Below are 19,542 nucleotides of genomic sequence, written 5' to 3' on the forward strand. Positions count from 1 at the left end.
CTCATCCTCTGTTGTTCCCTTCTCCTGCCTTCAGTCTTTCTCAGCATCAGGGTCTTTTCCAATGAGTCTGTTCTTCACATCAGGTAGCCAAAGTATTGGAGCTTCAGCTTCAGCATCAGTCCTTCCAATGAATATTCAGGACTGAGTTCCTTTAGGATGACTGGTTTGACATCCTTGGTCGAGAAGTGGTCTGAATTGTATTCTAAGCATAGTGAGAAGCTGGAAACTGTCTGATCTCACAGACATTTCACAAAGATCTTTCTGACTGCTATGGGAAACCAGCTACTCTTGGAGAGCAGATGGGGCAGCAGGGAGCCAGGGGAGTGATGATGGGGGTGTGTATTGGATAGTGACGGTGAGAGAAATAGATGGGTTCAGGGTGTGTTGGGAAGATAGGGGGTCCCAGGATTTGTTAATGGATTGGATGTGGAGTGAGGGTAAAGCGGGGAGCCCCAAATGATTTGAGCCACTTGATGGCTGGTGGTGCCAGTTACTAGGAAGGAACAACTTTTAAGGGTGGGAGATCAAAATCCCATTTTGGCTATGCTGAGAAGAAGATGCCAATTAGACATCCAAGTGACGACATTAAGAAGGCAGGTGGATTATGATCCTGGAGCTGAGTGAAAATCCGGGCTGGAGGTATAAATGTAAGAAAGTGAGAGTGTGGAAGTGTTAGTTGCTCGGTCGTGTCCGACTCTTTGCGACCCCATGGACTGTACTGTCCATGGGATTCTGCAGGCAAGAATGCTGGAATGGGTTGCCATTTCCTCCTCCAGGGGAATCTTCCCAACCCAGGAATCAAACTCGGGTCTCCCACATTGCAGGCAGATTCTTTACTGTCTGAGCCACCAGGGAAGCCCATACTTAAAGTTTTTCATTATAAGACAGATTAAACAAGACTTCATAGATGTGATTATCGTTTTTCCTCGGTGTGGTCTGAGCAGCAGTGCGGTCACTACGATACATGCCGAGTCAGGCACGCATGAAGCCTGAGACGGGGTCGTGGGAGACCCCTCCTCCCTCCACCCCTCCCCAACTTCTCAGCAGGGCTTTACTACCGTGCCAGACACCTCTGGCGCTCAGTTTGCCATTAACGAATGCAGCAAAAGAGACTGTTCCTCCTGCCTCAGTTCCCCCTCGGATCTCACAGAGCTTATCTTGCATCTGTCCTTCCCATGCTCCCACTTAAATCCCTCATGCTGTGGTTCCCTCCACTCCAGCTTTTGCCAAGGCCGCTGCCACTGCCCTTTCCAGGAGTGTTTCCTTCCCAAAGTGCCACGGTGGCCTCCCACCCCAGACGGCAAGCAGGAGCTGTCCAGGGTGAGTCAGCCGGACTCTCAGCGGAGATGTAGGTCGCCCGGCTCCCTCCTCCCTGCTGCTGCAGAGGCTGAGTCGCCCTGCCCTCCCCCCGCCCCCCGCCCCACCAGCCGTGTCCTTGTGGCCTGCGCACCCACCAGCCTGACCTCACTCGTGGCTGTTCTGAACCCCTGGAGGAGAAACACCCTGCAGGGGACTCCCATGTGGCCCCCAGAGCCACTGCCAAACGCCTGAGACAGACCTGTTTTCTCTCTTTGAAAGCTAAAAACTAACAAAAGCAACACACAATGGAAATAAGCTGATATTTCACATACAGATTAGAGCTGAAAACATTCCCTAGGCACCTGGGAGTCTCTGAGAGCCTGGATCGGGGTGATAGAGCCTGTGAGTGGAAGGGCCCCCCAGGGCCACAGGCTGCCCTCCCCTGGCCTGCGGCACCCAAACAGCTTCCCTCGAGGACCCCAGAGTCAAACCCCACTTCCTGTCACCATCATAGACATGTCTGGGTCAGAGCCCACTGTCGGGAGGGTGGTCTTCAAAAGCTCCCTCTAAGAAAGTAATGGGTACTGTAAAGCAATCATCCTTCAATTAAAAATAAATTAATCAAAATAAATAAAAGTAAAGTAGAGCATTGGCCAAAAAAAAAAGTGATGGGTGGCTAGATGAGAGGACAGGTGGACACAGAGCTGACCCACACATCAGCGCATCACTCTCGGTGGTAAGAGTAAACACGCATCTACTGTGAAGTTCTCTAAGGCATCAGGCGGTGCTGCCCACATGGCCATCCAGAGTCCTGCATCCTCTCAACCGCCCCACGATGTCACCAGCTGGGCCGTTCCCAGCCACGTGTGGCTGTTTCTATGTCCATTCGCTGCTAAGTCACTTCAGTCGTGTCCGACTCTGTGCGACCCCATAGACAGCAGCCCACCAGGCTTCCCCGTCCCTGGGATTCTCCAGGCAAGAACACTGGAGTGGGTTGCCATTTCCTTCTCCAATGCCTGAAAGTGAAAAGTGAAAGTGAAGTCGCTCAGTCGTGTCCGACTCTTAGCGACCCCATGGACTGCGGTCTATCAGGCTCCTCCATCCATGGGATTTTCCAGGCAAGAGTACTGGAGTGGGGTGCCATTGCCTTCTTCTGTCCATTTACTAAAGTGTAATGAAAAATGCAGTTCCTCAGTTGCACTAGCCACATTCCAAATGTTCAGTAGCCACAAGTAACTAGTGGCTACTATGCCAGACAGTGCAGACGTAGAACCTGCCGTGCGGGGCAGAAAATCCCATAAGATGATGCTGCTATAAACTACTGCAGGCAGGTAAGAAAGCGAGAGTGTCACACGTTCACATGCCAACCTGAAAGTATGTGAGTACGTGTGGGCTTCACTATGCCGTGTGTGTGTGTGTGTGTGTGTGTGTGTGTGAGTGGGTGGATGTCCCAGGGGTCCCGAGCCCTTGTCTACCACCCCAGACCCCCTACTACCAGAAGCAGTGTTAAGAACACAGACTCCAGAATCAAACTGCCTGGATTCGGATTCTCCCTCTCCCCCTCTCAAGCTGTGTGGCCTTTGACAAGTGGCTTAACTTCTCTGTACCTCAGCCTCCTCTTCATAAGACAAAGATAATAATAGAGCCGTGGCAGAGGGTTGTTAGGAGCATTCCGTGAGATAATACACACACACAGCTCTCAGCGTGGCTCCCAGCACACTGTGAGCTATTAATAAACCTTAGCTGTTACTGCCGTTTCCAGGAGGCAGTGTGTTTGCTGTGCTGGGACAGCCTTGGAGAAGAGTCATGTAGGGGAGGACTCTGATGACACATGAGGATCAGCTCATACTCGTGCAGTTCAGGGGCTGGGGAATGAGCTGGTGAGAAGTTGCACAGGATGGCCCTGTGGGTGCGGTGACGGGGAGGGGTGGGGAGTGCAGATTAGGAGAGGTGCGTATGGAAGAGGAGGTGGGTGGAAACGGAAAAGGAATTGGACCTTACACGTTCTTTACAACCTAGATTTTTGTATTTTGCTCTAAAGATGTCCTGCTTGGAAGGGAGAGAGAGTCGTGCGCATAACTGTTTGGCAGTGTCAAAACTGCTTTCTCTCTTCAGTGAAGCAGCAGGACAGTTATTCCCTCACACCTTGCCCTCCAGGATCGAAAGTCTCACCTGGGAGACGAGACCAACCCACACGCGACAATTGGAACGAAAAAGAATCAGCGTCAGGGTGGCACCTGAGGGAATTTCTGGTCCAAGGCAGACATTTTAACAGAAATCATTTCAACAGGTATTTGTGGAGTGCCTGTTGTGTGTCAAGCCAGCTTGTGGGAGCTGCAGGGGATTCAGAAAGAGAAAAGATATGAAAGGATCTCTGCCCTCAAAGACTGGAGGGCCTGAGAGACAGAGATCCAAGCCCTCAGCCACAGAAGGTGAGACGGACGTTCCAGGGTGGCCGGGGTCCTGTGTGGGAACGATCACAGTCAGGAACTGGCGTTTGAAATAGGCTCTGAAGGGTGGCCAAGACCTGACTGAGCAAAACGGGGTCCAGAGAGGTAGGGCGGCTTGTCCCGGACCTCACGAAGTCCCAGGCACGAGGTCTTTCCCCCGTGGAGAGACGAGAAAAGGGGTCCTACCCCTACGCGTGTGGTTCCGAGAGTGAGGCCCTCAGCGAGGCCCGTAGAGCAAGACCAGAGCCATCCAGTCCGGCCAGCCCTGTTTGTCCTGGAAGCCTCCCTTTCCGACGGCCCCGCCCAGACGCGGACGGGAGGCTGCGTTTTCAGACGCGGCCAGCAGAGGGCGTCAGGACTACTGCACAACCTGGACTGTTAGAGGGGCCGTCCGGGTTCTGCATCCAGAGCCTGGGGCCCTCAGGGTGCCGGGAACAAACCTGTCCACACTCACACATCCACACCGGGTGTGCCTGACATGCGACACCAGACGGGAGAGCTACCCAAGCGGCTCACAGGGGCATGCTTGGATGGGCGAGGAAAATCTCATGCCCCCCACCCCCAGAACCAGGCACGTCTGCAAAGGTGGCACCTGCAGTTGAATAAAACAGGTTTCTCCCAAGATAAACCTGAGCCTGGTTGCGCATAAAATGAGGGTAGTTTTAAGTAGTTTCCATTTGGAGAAGGCAAAGGGAGGGGACCTCCATCTGTCACCACCTCTGGGGTTCACTCCCCAACCTCCCACAGCCAACCAAGAGGGTAGAAAGAGCTCCTGCCAGTCTGTGTGAAGTCGAGGTGGAGAGAGGAGTCTGAAACAGGCCCCAAAGACTTGCCATCTGCATGTCCTTTAGCAGACAGGGGAACCACGTCCTCCTCTACAAACCTTACCGGAAACCAGCCTTCCTGCTCCAGGGAGAAGTGCCTTGGGCAGTTACCACTTGGGCTGCTCTTCTGCAGATTATTTCATTTTCACACTGCAGGAGGCTAGCGTGAGCCCGTGCCTGCGTGCTAAGTCGCTTCAATCGTGTCCAACTCTTTGCGACCCCATGAACTGTAGCTCGCCAGGCTCCTCTGTCCATAGGATTCTCCAGGCAAGAATACTGGAGTGGGTTGACATGCCCTTCTCCAGGGGATCTTCCTGACCCAGGGATCAAACCTGTGTCTCCTGTAGCTCCTGCATTGCAGGCAGATTCTTTACCGCTGAGCCACCAGGGAAGAAAACACCCCCAAGGATCTCCCAGGGACCGCCTCCCCTGTCTCATGAACAGAGGCCCCATTCCCTATTGAGGCACCCACGTCTTCAGAGCGTCCACAGGCCCACCTCCGCCCAGCCTGGGTGAAAGTCAAAACTCCAAAGGATGTGGGCCTGAATTCAGCTTCTCTCCTCCTGGCTCTGAGCACCAGCATACGTCCGGTTTGGGAGATAACGGTCTGGAGACTCAGATGACAGAGATGATCAAGGTGGTGATACCTGAGTGCAGAGCTGGAGAGGCGAGGGGAGAAGGGGCAGAGATGGACGACCAGGTAGATGCAGAGGGGAAGGAGCACAGGGGCTGGGGAAGGGGGACAGAGTGACCAGAAGAGATCAGGAACACCAGACTGGAGACTGTCATCACCCAGCCCTGCTGAAGGGTGGTGCCAGGCCCACGAGAGCAGAGCCACACAGAGCCACAGTAGGCCCCATCAGCCCATGTCAGGCCACATCTGCCCCCGATGTAAGCGTCTGAGTCTCAGGAAGTCAGTCACCTGGCGAGGCCTGCCTCCTCCCTCCCTCGCAGCCCAGGCAGCCAGAGAGACATCCCCTCACCCTTCGGAGCTGTGTGTGCAAGAGTGTGTATGAGTGAGGCAGTGAGCCCCAGGGAGTGGCCTGGGCTCCGTGAGTTGGGCACGCATGTCTGCAGGTTGTGTGCAAAGGCATCAGACTTGCCAGCTGGGGGTCAGGGGTCAGGGGTCAGGGCCCAGGGCTGCTGTCCTGTCTCTCTGACTCACCCCCTGTCTCAGGCAGGTCACCACCTCGCTATGGCTCCGCCTCGGCCTCTGTGAATGCAATCGGAAAACCCCTGCCTGGCTAACCTCACACAGATGCTGTGATGCTCAAATTAGGGAGAGAGGTATAGGAAGCCACAGGCCCACGTAGGAGCCCACGAAGGCCGTGAAGCTGGGACACCAGCTGAGCACATGGCTGCAGCCCAGGGCGGAGTGGGCAGCTGGGAAAACATGCAGAAGCCAGTCACGCTGCAGGCGAGGAAGAGTCCCTGGTGCTCCAGGCTCCACCCCACCTCTTGCCCTAAAGTCTGTCTCCAGGGCTCCCTGAGCACTGGCAGCCTCAGCCCACAGGCCCAGTGGCCTGTGCGGAGCTCAGCTTTCCCTGGGGAAGGCTGCTTGCTCCCATCCCCACCCCTCCCAGCGCCCCTCCAGGGAGTATCCTCCCACCTCCCCCCATTGCTGCAAACAGCTGTGATTCAGAGAGAGAGTCATTGCCAAGGAAACCAAAAAAAAAAAAAAGGAATTCCAGGCATGGGGGAAATTTCAACCACAAAGCAAGTGGTTCCAAAGGAGCATTGACAGCACCCAGGACGCAGCTTGGGGCTCCCGGCTTTGTCAACACTGTTCTCCAAGTACAGGACATACCCAGGACATATGCACAGGGGTGTGGGGAGGGAGAGAAATGTGTCCCCCAAGTGGAAATTAAAGTTATTGATAACATTTTGTTGTCATCACTTTTTAGCCATGGGGTCCCTGCAGCTACAGGAACTGAAAAAGAGCTGAGCAAAAGTTAGCAAGGGCCTGCTCACCAGCGATGAATCTGGCTGTCCCTTGGGATGGCAAGAAGGGATTCAGATGACACCCGGCTCAGCCTGCACAGATCTCGCTGAGCAGGGCTCACCTAAGCTATCTGGGTCTACCTGTCCTGGTGCCTGCCTCACCCTCTAGTGGGGCTCAGGGCTGGTTTGGATCCCACAAGCAGGACCTTGGTCACTTACTGTCCCTTCTGAGCTCACAGCACATGTATACACTCAAAAAATTCACTCCTATAAATTATCCATCTATAGCCCATGCATGGGCTTCCCTGGTGGCTCAGTCAGTAAAGAATCCACCTGCAGTGTGGGAGACCTGGGTTCGAACCCTGGGTTGGGAAGATCCCCTGGAGGAGGGCATGGCAACCCACCCCAGTATTCTTGCCTGGAGAATCCCCATGGATAGAGGAGCCTGGCGGGCTGCAGTCCACGGGGTTGCCAAGAGTTGAACACGACTGAAGCGACTAAGCACAGCACAGTGCAGACCATGTATGGGGCTTCCCAAGTGGTGCTAGTGTTAAAGAACTCACCTGCCAATGCAGGAGACATAAGAGATTTGGATTCTATCCCTGGGCCGGCTGGAGTTCATAGGGTTGCCAAGAGTCAGACACACCTGAAGCAACTTAGCACACATACACATGGCCCATGCATGCATACACAGGCATGCATGTGCATGAGCAAACACACACACACACACACACACACACACACACACAGGAGTGTGCATGGCACCATATCAGGTGATGGGTTGCATTAACTTCTATTATTCCCACTCTCATTTTATGCTAACATGATACGGTGAGTCAGGTCCAGGATCTCGCCACGTGCATCCGCAAGTCACATGGGGACTCTCTTCTGGTTGACGAGTCTGCTCCTCAGAGCCTTGGGGCCACTGGTCTTCAGAGAACGGGAATAATTGCCTTCAGAATTTGTCCCTGATGGTGGTGTTAGTCTTATTTCTGCGATGACCAACTAGGAAAAAACAATGGAAACACTTAACTCAATAAGGTATATACTCTCTTATAGCTTTGAGTATAAAGAATTGGGTTCAGCCTCATCCAAATCACAGAGATATGTTAGTTTGAATTCTAGAACTGCTGACTGTAGGCAGAAAGGCTTGTCAGCAGGGTATTCCATCCAGAAGAAGGCCTGTGTTTGAGGAGGGAGCCACAGCAGCTGGCCCAGGCTGGCCGTCCTGAGTGCAGAGGGCAGTTTCCGCCAGCCCTGCTGGGGGCGCTGCACCCCGACCCCCTATCGCAGAGAGTGTTGTGAGTGGATGAGCCCCTGCGGCTGTGGAAGGGGTTCTGCAAACACCCGGGCTCATGGTCTCTGTGAGGCGTGTCTCCACTTCTCCGAGGCTGAAACCATCCAGACAATAGGCCAGCCCGGGAAGTGTCTGCATTCATATTCAGTCCTCCGCCTTCCCTCCCCTCTCCTCCCCTCCCTCTCCTTCCCCTCTGGCCCTGGGGATGTATTTTGCATCCTTTAAATGATCTTGTTTATTCTATGTGTCGGAATATAGTTATCTGAATATTAATTATGGCTTTAGTGAAGTTCATCGGTTGAACGCAGGAATTGAGAATTCCTTCTTCACTTTCAGCCACCTGCTTTGATTTCTCTGTTTATCTGCTTGACTGAGCTGAAATCAGTTTCTGTAAGTGAAAGTCGGCTGCTTGGAGCAGATGTTTTCGCTCAGAAATAGTGTACAGTCTGCTATTAGCATAAGTAGCATGATGCTAATAAATAGAGGTGTGCGACGCTGGTGGCGGTGGGAGCCGAGGGACAGTGGCCAGCCCGGGGACAGGGCCTGAGCGCGGCCCGGAGGAAGAGCGAGCAGCCCAGCCTGGTTGCGGGTACCTCTCCGCCCCTGCCAACCCCGCACTCCCGTCCCCAGCACCCCAGATGCAGCCAACTGGGGGCCGATGATTAATGACGGCTAGGGCTGTAACCAAATTGTAGTGCCATTAGCACCAAGTCACGACTGACAACTAGATACATCATCTCTGAGGTTTCTATCCAGCTAACTAATTTAACTATGTGAATACGGGAAACGCGGCACTGATGCCATAAGGCAAATATTGCCAAAGCCGGAAGCCTGTCAGTAACGAACCGGAGGGGAAGAGCTCACCAGGACCCAGTGGCCATGTCCGTGGTCCTAGCGGGGTCAGCAATTCTGTCTTTAAAAAAAACTCCACCACATGCCCCATGGAGCTGGCTGGGGGCTCCACACCCCATGGGCTGTTCACAGTGGGGAGCTGGCCAATGGAAGCCCCACCTCCCAGATCGCCCCTTACTCTTTGCCCCCGCCCCAAGCCGGGAGATGACAGGTTTCCTTCCAAGTCAGAGGATGACAGATTCCATCAGAGCAGCGCCTCTCTTCCTGTCCCCCAAGTTTTCTTCCTGTCTCTGCAGCTCCCCGCTTTCTCCAGGAGAGGGACTTGCAGGCACTTTGATGAGAAACAGGTGGGCCTCACGTTTCATAAGCGCTGCTCCTGAAAGTGAATGCAAATTGTTATCTTCTTTTCTGTCGTCTTCCTCTTCTTCTTTTCTTTTTTTTTTTTTTCTAACAATGAATCCCGTTTGAAATGTGCTGTGTTTGCTCATCAGAAGAACCTTATAAGGAATCCTTTTAGAAAGGAGAGAATCGTGTGCCGTGTGTATAGTCGCCCTTAATTCATCTGGTTTATGAGCTGAGGGTTCCCACATGACCCTGTTTCTTAAAGCCACCCCCTGAATTACCAGGTGATTGGTTCTCTGAATCAGAAATCCCTCACTCTGCTCATCAGCCCTACTGTGGAGGTCAACGGCTGGGAAGGTTTGGGGGCAGGAACATCCACTCCATGAGAGAAACTCTCCACCCTCAAATGTCTCACCATCCACTCTGGAGGCAGAAGAACCAACCCCACAGGCTTTGTGAGGCTCAGCAAATCCGGCCCCATCCAGGGATGCGTCCACGGGATAACATCTGTGAAAGCAGACATTTCGGAAAATTCAAAGCACTGCATAAGCAAATGTGAGGTTCTGCCTCAAACCTTCATCCCCAGCCCCGGCTGCGGGGCGTGGTGTCTGGAGTGGCTGAGCCTGCTTGCTGGAAGGCTTCACGCTGGAAACGGCTACCCATACCAGTAAACTCAGAAGAAAGAGATGGCAACAGCCCAGACCGTTCTGGGAAATTTAACTTCCATGAGAGTGATCCAAATAGTGAAGACAGGAAAAGGGACTTGGATGCCTGAAAAATTGTGGGGCACCCTTCTTTCCAAAGGATCCCAAAGACAGTAACTTTAGGTGATTCATAATCATCCAAACAGACACTACATGCCCATGGATGAAGCACTTCCTCCTTCGCCAAGTTATCTCTTCACTTTTCCCTCATGCATGATTTGTAACTGCCCAGTGATTGGGCTTCCTTGGTGGCTCAGTGGTAAAGAATTCACCTGCCAGTTCACTCCTTCAGGAGACCACCTGCAATGCAGGAGATGCAGGTTCGAGCCCTGGGTCCCCTGGAGAAGGAAATGGCAACCCACTACAGTATTCCTGCCTGGAAAATCCATGAGCAAGGAGCCTGGCAGGCTACAGTCCATGGGTCCCAAAGGAGTCACACACAACTGACTACTCCACCGCCACCACGGTCGGGTGGAACAGAGACTATCATCCAACTGGCAGATGAGAAAACTGAGGCTGAGTCTCAGTGTCGAGGGAGAAGGGTAGTTATTTCCATAGGCAAAAGGCTAGGTTCATTTTTGTTAGAAAGTTAACACTGTGTCACTCAATATTTTTTTTCCTGCCTTATCCTCCAGAAATAAAAAAAAAAGTTAAAATCGTGACCAGGTACTCTAATCTGCTTGTCTCAAGTACAAAAGCACATATTTCCTCGGCGTCCCTCGAAGAGGCTGTTCTCATTTCCCTTGAAGGCTGGTTTCTTAATCTGAAAGCTATTCCAGATGTAAATGGGGTACAGTTTCCCCAAAAGAGAGCCTCCGCCCCCTCCATCCATTATTCCACACACCCTGGGCAGGGGTTACAGAGGTAACTGAGATTCGGTCCCTGCCCTCAAAATACCTACAAAGAAATCAAGTACAAAGCCTCATTTTCCCAAACTGCCACGGGAACACACGTTCAAAGTGCCGAGAGCATTCAGAAGAAGAAAGGCCATCTCCTGAGGGATGGCTTGGGGAGCTGCCACACGGGGTGTCCTTCGATCTTGGCCTTGATGAATGGATATGATTGTGAAATGCGGAGATCAGCAGGAGTGCCCTCCACAAGGAGAAAGCGAGTTGAGTAACGGCGGGGAGGAGCCAGGGCCTGGCTGGGCCGGGCGACAGGCCCCTGGGTGGACCAGGCAGAGGGGAGCTGGCATGCTGGCGGAAGTGGTCCAAGGCAAGGAAGGCAGGCTGTCGTCCATGGGCAGGCACCACACGCTCAGGCCTGGCTCAAGGAGATTTCCCAGGGTCAGCACGCCAGAGATGAAGGCGAAAGGCTAGAGGGAGGGCCCGAGGGGGCTGGCGTCACAGATCCGTCACCCCACAGTAATCAAAGCAGACCAAACCCTCCTGAACCCCTGTGCTGCTCTGGATCCCTGGGTGCAGGGGCCTAGCTACCCTTACTCCGTGCTGCATCCTACATCTTGAAAGCCTGATGGAACTAGCCCTCTAGCCCGGGCACAGGAGAACACCAACTCCATCATGGAAACCCTTCATTCCCCAACTTCTCCCCAGAGAGACCCTCTACCGGTTCCCTCCCACCCCACTCCCACCCCCACCCCCAGAGTCTTCCACTTTCTTAAAGGTTTTGCCTTTAAAACAAACTGCTGTTATTAAATAAATAATTGATTCCTATCCCCATTTTTTATTAATCAAAGGCTAATCAGAGCTGCAGATCGGCATGCGGCAACCAGGGTTAGCCCCACGGAGTGGATATAATTCTCGCTAAAAGCAGCAAGGTGCTATTTTTGTTTTCCCTGTGCAGACTCATCAAGGGGACATGGGCAGTCTCCATTAGGCTTGGTGAAATACTGAGAAAGAGCTCGGGCCCTGGGGCTGCAGGTTGCCAAGCTCAGCCAAAGGGTCCACACCCTTCAGGGATCTTGGGAACGCAGGAGATGGCAGCTTGGGGATCCGGCTCCTGAACAGCGGGGACTAGCTGCTGGGAGAGAAGAGTTTTTGCCAACTTGGGAGGGTGTTCAGGACAGGCAACCCAGGACTCAGAACCTTCCTGGGCCAAAATTCAGGCTGGAACCTGGCCTGGCCTGAGGCTGAGGGTCCTGGGGCCTCAGTCACCAGCTCCCCTCCTCCACCGGCTCCTGAGCTGAAAGATACCACTGGTAACTCAGGGTTCTAAAACCGGGACCAGATTCTTATCAGCCTTTTTTTTTTTTTTTTAATCCTGCTGACTTCTTTCCTTCCTTTTTTTCCTCTCTCTCTCTCTGGGCTTATTGATCCCAAACGAGGAAAAAGTCTATTAATCCTAAACCCACAGAAGATTAGAGATAGGGCCGAAAGGGCTTGTCAGGACAGAACCACGCGGGCATTATCTCCTGGGAAGGTGACCACGTCACCAGCAGGAGGAGGAAGGGGAACAAAGGAAGGGAAACAAAGAGTGGCTGCCCCAGGATGCAGATATGATCCATCCATCCATCCGGGTCGGGAATCCAGGGAGTGGTTGGGAAAAAAAAATCGGAGATGGCCACGCCCATCCCCTGGCATTCTCAAAGCACCTTGCTGTGCAGGCAGAGACGAGGTTTTCCTGTCCTCTGGGAACACAGAGAGTTGGGCTCTTGCCTGGGGAGGTCCACAATCAGGGACAGCCAGGCCCCTCCAATACGGGGACGCCTATTTGGGTCTAGGGGTCTGCGGGAGTAGCACTCATCAAGGGTACTGAGGAGATGGGTGACCCACCAGAGACCTTAGCCAAGTTCCTGAACCCCTCTCTGCCTCAACTCCCCCCATAATTGTCAGAACCTTAGAGGGTCGTGGTGAGAATTATTTGAGATTATCTGTAGGAAAAACCTGAGTATTCGTCTTATTATTAATAAATAGTCACTATTATACCTTCGTCTGAAGGTCCAGGAAAGACTCTGGCCCACTGGCCTCTTTGCAAGATGGACTGGGTGCCAGCTAGGGCGGGGAGATGCGGTCTTCAGAGATAATACAACAGTTAAGCAGTGAGTCAGCTCTGATGTAACCAAAATCGTCTGGATCAGTGCACTGGCTGTCATCCATTCTGTGATTGGACCCCATACTAGAAAACCCACAAGACTGTCTCCAGCAGCCTCCTGGGATCCAGCTGCATGTCTCAGCCCCCTACAGGCCCCATTCAGCACTGACGGAATGAGAATCCCTGGAGGTGAGACCCAGACACTTGCATTTTTCAGCTGGAGATACTAGGACTGAGTCAAATTCCTGCCCAGACCCCATGGTTGCTGGGTGGCCCCTGAGTGCTGGACACCGCCCCCCTCGGGAACAGAATCTAGTTTCCTTTCCTGCAACCAGTATCATACCACAATCTGTCTCCAAAGGTCATCCCGACTTGTCTAGAAATCTGCCAGCTGTTTGCAAAGAAAATCCAAAAACCTAGGGCTTCCCATGCCTGGGGGAAGGTGAGGCGACCAGCTGTCTCACCTGCTGGAGTGTCTTTTCTCTCTTCCCCACCCCCCGGCCCTGCCCTCGTTCCTCTCCCCACTTTCCACCATGCGGGAGCAGGTGCTGGGTTCCTTGGATGTGCCCTTGTTTATCAGCTTCCTTCCTGCTGAGCTGCGTCCAGCCAGGTCTGCACTCCCCAAGGTCAGAGACAGTGTCTTCAAGCTCACGGGCACCTTCATCCCGTAGTCTGGGACAGGGCACCGGACAGAGGGGAACTCTGTTCCTCCTCACCTAGGATGCCGGAATTGTGATTATTCCCATTTTACAGATGAAGAGGCTGAGGCATTGAGCACATGAGGAACCTGCCTTGTAAACACTGGGCTTGAGAACCTGGTTCTTAACTCTGTACTGCACCTCCTCTACGTCGAGTGTACCACCCTAGAGCTTCAGTTCCCTGGAAAAGCACAATTTGGGGCTTAAAAAGTAAAGGGATGAGCTAAGAGCAGATGGATTGTTTGTTGTTTATTACCTGCTTGAAACTGGGCTTCCCTGGTGGCTCCAACAGTAAAGACTCTGGAGATCAGGGTTCAATCCCTGGGTCAGGAAAACCCCCTGGAGAAGGGAATGGCTACCCACTCCAGTATTCTTGTCTGGAGAATTCCATAGACAAAGGAGCTTGGCAAGCTACAGTCTATGGGGTCGCAAAGTGCTAGACATGACTGAATGACTAACATAAACACACACCTACTTGAAATTATGACACTTAGGCTTCAAGTTACCAATTTATAGAATAACAGCAAGAGAGGCAGCTTGCTATAGTGAAGGGAAACACTGAACTGGGAGATTGTGATGTTGAGGTTTTAAATCATTATTATTATAAGAATAACACACGCACATCGTAAAAAGTGCAGGGGATACACAATGCAGTGACATTCTTCCTCCCACTCGAGACCCCATCCCACTTGTCAGAAGGAGCCGTTTCCTGTGTATTCTTCCAGAAGTATGTCAAGTACAGTCAGGTAACGCAAACACACCCACAGACACTTTCTGTTGTGGAGACTGCGATGTGTTCCCCACACCGTGGTGCACCTTGATGTCTGACTTTGCAGTCCATCTCAGTTCTTTCCAGATGGACACTCATGTGGATCCACTGTATCACATTTAGTAGCTGTGAGTATTCAGTTGGGCTTTTCAGGTGGTGCTAGTGGTAAAGAGCCTGCCTGCCAATGCAGGAGTCAAAAGAGACATGAATTTGATCCCTAGTTCAGGAAGATCCCCTGGAGAAGAGCATGGCAACCCACTCCAGTATTCTTGTCTGGAGAATCCCATGGGCAGAGAAGCCTAGCCAGCTATGGTCCATAGCATCACAAAGAGTCAGACAGGACTGAAGCAACTTGGCACACATGCCAAGTATTCAGTTATCCAGATATTCACTAATTTATGTGGCCAGGCCGCACTGAAAGACCTTTCGACCATTTCTAGTTCTGTTTTGTTTTATTACAAAGCACATTCAGTTGATATCTTTGTGTACATCAACTGCACACATGTGTGATTCCACCTGTAAAATAAATTCTTACAAGTAAAATGATTTCTGAGCATCCTACATTTGATTGATATTTGCTTCCAAAGAGATTGTACCAAGTTAAGCTCATACTAAATCTTTTTTTTTTTAATTCCTGTCTTCCCAACCTCCTTACTAACATAGTGTATAATCAGAAAATACTCCATATTTGTTGAGCCTTGGGTTTCAATTCCTGCCCTGACACTGACTAGCTATGAGGCCTTCAACAGTTCACTCTGCATTCAGGGCCTCAGTTTCCTCACCTGTGAATTGGAGGTTGGATAAGCTGATCTGTAAGGATCCTTCTAGCTCTGTCTGTCTGATTTTAAGTACCTGCTGTGTGTTGAAACTGTCTGAAACCCATTAGTTCTCCGAGCCCAAAAGAATCTAAAACCCAGTTGAGGATTCAGGGGAACACACTCAGGGAAGATTTAAGGAGAAACATGTGACCTTCTGAAATCAAGCGTAAATTTGTGCTGTTTAGGCTGTGAGCTTGTAGAAGGTCACAGGAGAGTGACCGAGGGGCCGTGGCTGGGGCAGCTCCTTGGAAGAGGCAGAACTTGCATGAAATGAGCAGGGCAGTGCCCGGATGTGGCCTCTTGGACAAAATAATAGAAAACATTTTATCCCACCCCTACCCAGAGCCAGCCTGGAAAGCCAGCCTTTGTCCTCTCTCCCCCAGGAGCCCACAGTCTGCTTCTTTTCCCACCAAGAGCTGAAACTCAGTGAAATATCAGGGTTGTTTTGGTTCCAGTTCAGCGAGGATCCATTCCCATCCCAGCAGTTTCACTAAGTATTGTGTTCTTTGTGGAGACATGGCTTCAGTGTACTGTTCTAGGGGGAAGAAATTACTACATATAAACCTTGATTAACCCAGGTTCTTGGAAAATGGAGGATTCTAATTAATTCTGTTTTCTGGGTAATGGAGGGTAAAAAAAAAAAAAAGTTTTCTGGAGGCTTGAGCTCCTCTCCCGCTTCAGTCAACCCAGGTGGGTGACCCTTCTCTGGTGCATGACTCGAAACCCCAGGATCCACACCCGTGGGCTCCATGGAAAGGCTTCCTATAGCCAGAGGGTCGCAAGATTGATTGATGGTGATGAGCTGATGTTAGGGAGCTCAGGTGTCATTTTTTGGCATTTGATGGGCTCTACAAAGCACAGGGCTTGCTAATTTTTTCTTGACGATTGTGCTCATTTGTAGGTGGACTGGCTCATCTTCCTGAGAAGGGGGTGGGGACGGTGGGAAGACCGTTGCAGCAGGCTGAGGACTCTGCTAAATTGATGTTATACCATTTGGGGCTTATATTCATTAAAAGTGTTAGCTATGGTTTGTTACAGCTCGAGAGGCTCCTGGTTCCAACTGGTCACTTATAAATAAGGAAACTGGGGCCAAGAGACACTGGTTTCTGAATTCAGGTGGTGACCTTTACAATTTGGGCTCTTTCATGACATTTAGGTCACAGGACTTGTCCAAGGTCCCACACAGCCCATTAGGGAGAGAGTTTGGGGTTCAAACTATAGCCATCCTTCTATGGAAGCTTTGGAAGACACCAAAGCTTCACCCATGAGATCCCCAAGGCCCTGGAACCACCTTCTCCCTGGACTTTGGCACCGGTTTGTCAGACAGGGGGCCTGGAAGCCTATATTTCAAAGGACATCTGACACAACCCTGAGGTAGGCTGTGGATGTGAAAGATACAGCTCTACAGCAAGCTGCTTTTAAGCTGCTTTTCAAAGTAAAAAAAAAAAAAAAAAATCAGTCTTAAAGAATCATCCTGCTTTCCAATGTAAGTGGCTATACCCCCAAGTTACTTCCTTCCCCAAGTGCTGAGTCCAGAGGGGCCTCAGAAATCCAGAACCTTGCCAGCTTGCACAGGTCATAAGCAGACTCACAGCCAGGCAGATGCCACATCTCTAAACGGAATTCTTACCTCCATAAAGGAGTGCTTGTGCGGTGAAACCAAACGCCCCTCTGACACCCCAAAGCCTGCCTCACTAAGACCAAGCACCAACCCTCTGCCCTCTGGGCGTGTGAGGGCTGTTCACCACCCTTCCTCCAGAGGTGGAAGAATCATTTCCACCCACCTGCCTCCAGGGCAAACTGAGGTCAGCGGTGCTCAGACTCCAGGGCTCTTCAGAGTCCCCAGGAGGGCTTGTTAAACACAGATGGCCGGGTCCCTCCCCCTGAGTTTCTGATTCAATCTGTGGGTAAGGCCTGAGAACCTGCATTTCTAACAGATTCCCAGGTGAGGCCCATGGGCCCATATTGAAGGTCTGAGGCCACCCTTGGAGACCCGTGAACAAGAGAACTTGGGAAAAGGAGTGCTTTTTACTGTTCTAAATTTTGCAAAATGCGGGATTTATCTTAAAATAGTAAAAGTATGACTTTTCCCCTCCAAAATTATATCTTACAAATTTGAGCTTTGTTTGCCTAAGAACCTGTGGAAGTTTCAGGATATGGTATAGATCAACCAATCCCCAAATGAGCGCAACAGCTTATCCCCTCCTTGCCCCTCCGCACCCCTAAGAAAGGTCAGCTCCAGAAGAGAAACTTTAAAACAGTGGCTCCAGTCCACAACCTGCCTGCTCCCACCTGCTGGCCTCCACCTGGTCACAGAATCACAGAACCCCCACCCACCCAAAAACAGGTGGCTCCCACTCTCCTCCACACACCCCAGAAACCCAGCGACCGAGAGCTCTGTCTTCCCAAGGCACAGCCGGTCCGGTCTCGATGTGGGGGTCCTCCCCTAACGTGGGGCTATTGTCTGAGTTAGAAGGGACACATGAACACTGGGAAGGGCTGCCAGAAGTCCCTGACCCCAAATCGGAAGGGCCCGATGTGAGTTGCTGTGGGTGAAGACAGATGTTAAGGGGCATGAAATCTGAAGCGAGGGACTCCACCCCCCATCCATCGTCCCAGCCTGGCTGAGGCTGGTCCAGGGCCCGCGGGGCTCTGAACACACTAGGGGGGACGGGAAGCAGGAGCCACCCTGTGGCCGGCTCAGGAGGAAGGGAGAGGACGACAAAAACAACAGAAGGGTGGTCCGAGGAGCTAGCGGCACCGAGGTGGAGAGGAGAGGTTCTAACAAAGAGAAGGAGGAGAGGGGCTGGGGGCTGGAGAGCAGGATCCCAGGGAGAGGACGGGAGATGCAGACAAAAGAGAGCGCCAGCCCTCCCCAGCGCCGGACCAGCCCGCGCGCGAGATTCCGCGCCACCCCGCCCGCTCGGGCCCCCGGGGTCTCCCCGGCAACCCGCTGGGGTCACTGACGCTGACCGCCGGGGGCCGCAGTCAGAGCGACGAGTGGGCAGGCCCGCGCGGGAGGCGCTCCGCACCCCCAGGGGGCAAGGCCCGGCGGCGGAGGGGTGGGGGGAGCCCCGTCTTTTCTCCGCTCCCTCCCGCCTCCCTGCCCTTAATGGCTCCGTAATTGATTGGCCCCGCGTCCTATTTTCACCGCGGGCGGCCGGCGCCAGAGGTCGGCTAATATCAATATTTCCCGCGGCAGCTCCGCGGTGTGGATCCTGCTGCTCCAGGCCGCCCCGCCGGCCACCGAGAATTTACCTTTGGTTTCAAGAAGAAGTGGGAGCTGAGTCAGGGATTAGGGCTTGTTGAGTCAAGTTAACACAAAAAAAATTTTTGAAAGGAGGGAGGGGGGATGGGGAGAGACATTCGTCAACGCGGGGAGCAATCGCGACAGCCTGGGGTTAATTGTGGGAAGGAGGAGGGAGGAGCAGGAGGCAGAGACCGGCGGGGAAGGGAAGCGATGAGTGAGGGGGGAGAAAGAAAGAGACTCCTTACTCCTGGGGTTGGCATTGAAGCCATTTTCCTTCTTCCCACCCACCTGGTCACCATCCACCCCCACCTCCAGCCAGCAACCCCACGGGTAACCCCTCCGCAAGACTCATTTCCTTACCTCTTTCCCTTCCTTACCTCTTTCCTTACCTCATTTCCTTACCTTCCTTACCCTCCTCCATAATATTATCTGGCCCTCCTTTAAGTGGCATTTTTTTTTTCTCCAGCCAGATGAGACTCATTCAAGGCAGAGAGAGGAACCAACATTATGGCACACAACATATGGCTGTATGCCAGGCACTGTGCCTGGTGATCACCAAAAAGTGAAGTCTAAAGTTAAGTTGCTCAGTCGTGTCCGACTCTGCAACCCCATGGACTGTACCCTGCCAGGCTCCTCCGTCCATGGGAGTTTGCAGTCAAGAATACTGGAGTGGGTTGCCGTTGCCTGGTGATCATCAAATAGCGGCTCATTTAACCTCCTCAGTAGCCCTAGAAGACAGGTTTCTTGGTTCCGGGGGCAAGTCTGACTCCTCCCCCAGCCCCAGCCCATCCACAGCACCCAGCGCAGCCTGTGTAACTCAGAGGCAGTAAGAATCTGTTGAAAGACAGTTGAAGATACAAACGAATATGGCAGTAACTGTAGGGCGGCCACTGTGGACCCTCAGCAAGCCTGAGTGAGTTGCCCAAAGTCACACGCTCTCCTCTTCATCACTCCTCCTCTCCAGTCTTCACCTCTTGCTGACTGATTAATTGTAGATGACTGATCATCTAATACATTAATACACTCCGTATTAAAGACAGTGTAGAGACTCAAGTTTTACACGGGGATGAAGGACCGGAAGGTATTAGTTGCAAGAGACACGGTGAGACAAAGGGTAGAGGAGCCGAGAAAGCCGTGTCAGGTGGGGTCCCCCTCAGCAGGCCACGGGGTCTCACTGTCTCCCCAGGACTCATTTTGCTTACTGACTAAACTGCAAGAGTCAGCTGATGAGCATCCTGTGATGGGCCTGAATTTCCCAGAGCCAAGCTGGGCCAGTGCCTGCCAGCCGGTTCCGCTGGCAGTGGTAC

The 19,542-nt window shown here is 52.4% G+C and overlaps 1 protein-coding gene and 1 long non-coding RNA gene across 15 annotated transcripts in view; one reads left to right on the forward strand and one right to left on the reverse strand.

Annotated features, from left to right (window-relative positions):
* CELF4 (CUGBP Elav-like family member 4) overlaps positions 1-19,542 on the forward strand; it is a 312,555-nt gene that overhangs the window by 24,173 nt on the left and 268,840 nt on the right. The gene's annotated exons all lie outside the window — the stretch shown is intronic.
* LOC129636316 (uncharacterized) lies at positions 7,183-10,305 on the reverse strand. The gene is made up of 3 exons (XR_008706879.1): positions 9,421-10,305; positions 8,842-9,039; positions 7,183-7,519 (listed from the first exon to the last, which is right to left on the reverse strand). It is a non-coding gene; the product is annotated as an uncharacterized LOC129636316 (long non-coding RNA).

Source organism: Bubalus kerabau, chromosome 21, assembly GCF_029407905.1.
Source record: "Bubalus kerabau isolate K-KA32 ecotype Philippines breed swamp buffalo chromosome 21, PCC_UOA_SB_1v2, whole genome shotgun sequence".
Classification (NCBI taxonomy): domain Eukaryota; kingdom Metazoa; phylum Chordata; class Mammalia; order Artiodactyla; family Bovidae; genus Bubalus; species Bubalus kerabau.